Raw genomic sequence first — 2,500 nt, forward strand, 5'->3', positions numbered from 1 at the left:
TTGATTGGTAAAATCTACATGGAAGGGCCTGTCCGGGAGTTGAACCCGGGACCTCTCGCACCCTAAGCGAGAATCATGCCACTAGACCAACAGGCCGGAAACAGTTCTGTTCTGGTTGGACAGGGAGACAATTTACTGTCACACGCCATGCGAAAGAAAAGAAATAACCGAGTGCCTTGGTCCATGTCAGGCTAAAACTCATGCTTTACCAACCGAGCTAATGGACCAGGTGGACTCACCGAATGGTGTGGTTTGTGATCTCAAAACGCGTCCCGCACAGTACAAGTTAATTTTCATGTACGCTTTGACTAAATCTTACGTGGTCGGTACAAATCATTGCTTTGATACATTTCACGTACAGAGATATTAACTGTTTATAAACAATTCTTTTGATATTTCAATTTTGCCAACTTCTGAAGAAAAGAACCGTTGTTTCGACAGGCAATAGATCTCTGGGTGGCACATTAATGACAATAGGTGACGTAACGGTGAGTATATGGTTATACACAGGATTTGTAAACTCTCAAGATGCTGACGATGCACGGATGTTTAGAAATTCATGAGCCTAATGTAAGGTCTGTTGCCAGATAATGGCGGATTGTTATCCAGTTCGTTGTGTGGAGACTGGATATGCTAAAAACACAACCTGCAGTTAGAATCCCTTTGCCTTTGGCAAACTTCTTCACCAGGTCATTTTCTCTTTCTTCCTAATGTTCAAGCCAGCAACCTTGCACAATTTGAGATCCTTCGCTTTGAAGGAAGGAACTAAATCGCATAAGTCAAAATCAACCTCTCTCTCTCCCCGGCGGGGAATCGAGCCCCGGTCTCCCGCGTGACAGGCGGGGATACTCACTATACTACCGAGGAAATGAACGTGTGCCATCATGGCTTAAAAGGAGTGTTGAATTGGATACACGAATCGCGAAAATATTGCCCAAAAATATTCATGATGGAATCATGGAACCGCAGTCCCCCGGTGCAAATTCTAATACCCTTATAAGTGATCTGTCCAAGTCGCCAAAATAAGCAGCAATTATCTCAAGCAACAGAAGACGCTGACTCACGTTGCGACTGAAAGAGAGAAAGTCATTTGCAACTCTAATTTTTAATTCCTGCACAACCGGTTTTTCGAAAGGAACTACAAAAACTTCAAAAGCGTCAAACTGGATGGCAATGTGTGAGGGATGCGGTCGGTCATTTAGGCACGTAATTTACGCAGGTGTGGTTTTAAATTTTTGTTCCTTCTAGTAGCGTTTCTTGTTCGCTGAAATCGAAATTGAAAGGCTGGACTCGCGAAACGAGGTGCATGAATTCCTAGCAGACGTGTCATGGCGATCTTCAGTGATCCTTTAACGAAGAGAGGGTACAATGGGGAATTAGCTCAAATGGTAGAGCGCCCGCTTAGCATGCGGGAGGTACCGGGATCAATGCCCGGATTCTCCACGGGCGATCAAGTTTGGCCAATGTTCCGAGCTGAAACAATCTGAAGTTGACTTTTTCTTGGGCATGGCACGACCATGCTGGTCTTGTGAATAACATACTTGGTCAGAGCGCTTGTCTTGTAAAAACGAAGTCATGGCTTCAAGTACCATCGGTGCCTACAAGTATTAGTGTGTGGCACATCTTCCCGTGGTGACAAACCACCTGTTTTCCGCGTCATGATATTTGCCTTTGAAGTAATTGAACACTATACGTATGGAAGCTCCGGGTAATGGCCTGCTGTGAAAATTTAATAAAACAATAATATTGTCCCATTCACGCTTGTTGGATATGACACTGGTTATAGCCAACTCGGCGCTGCGCGCCTCGTTGGCTATTTACCATTTGATTTCCAACACGCCCTCATGGAAGAATTGTTAAATGACCACCGATCAGTGGGCTCAGTGGGTTGAGCATCGGACTACTGCACAGGAGGTCGCGGAATCATGCAAAATCAGTCCGGCCATACCAACACTCAGGGTCTTAAAATAACGAGGGAGAAAGTGCTGCCTTTGTAATGACGTGTGCAAATGGTCAGACATTCCAGTCTTCACGGACAAAGACGATAAACCATAGGCCCCATCTGAAAACCCTTCAATGTTCGTAACCTTGAGGGACGTAAAAGAACCCACGCACTAAAAGAAATGTGTGATATTTGATATTTTCTCTCTTTCGTGAAAAACACACCATTCGCCTGTCCTATGCCGTGGTGTAATAAATAGCATTCTGGTTTAGGAGTGTTCAAGTTAAGGAAAGAACAGCCAAGAAATGAGCTGAATTTGATGATAAACTAGTTGCTTGGCAACGGGCGAGACGGCAAGTCCTGGTGGTAAAAGCTAAAAAGAGCAAGGCTGATATAACGGTGAAGGAATCTATTTAAAATAGCCAATATTTCGAAAGGCACTGCCTTTCTTCATCAGGGTTTTACAAGCAATGACTACGGTTAAAAAAGACGTTACAATTTGAATAGTGATATGGCATGTGATTTGATACGGCCCTAAAGATAATGATTTTAACGGAC

The 2,500-nt window shown here is 44.0% G+C and overlaps 2 non-coding genes across 2 annotated transcripts; one reads left to right on the plus strand and one right to left on the minus strand.

The window, feature by feature from the left end:
• Window positions 1-24: 24 nt before the first annotated feature.
• Window positions 25-96, minus strand: Trnap-agg (transfer RNA proline (anticodon AGG)). Its single transcript has one exon. It is a non-coding gene; the product is annotated as a tRNA-Pro (tRNA).
• A 1,274-nt stretch (window positions 97-1,370) lies between these two features.
• On the plus strand, window positions 1,371-1,443 carry Trnaa-agc (transfer RNA alanine (anticodon AGC)). Its single transcript has one exon. It is a non-coding gene; the product is annotated as a tRNA-Ala (tRNA).
• Window positions 1,444-2,500: the final 1,057 nt, after the last annotated feature.

The sequence above is a fragment of the Montipora capricornis genome, chromosome 4 (assembly GCF_036669925.1).
Source record: "Montipora capricornis isolate CH-2021 chromosome 4, ASM3666992v2, whole genome shotgun sequence".
NCBI classification, from domain to species: Eukaryota; Metazoa; Cnidaria; class Anthozoa; order Scleractinia; family Acroporidae; genus Montipora; species Montipora capricornis.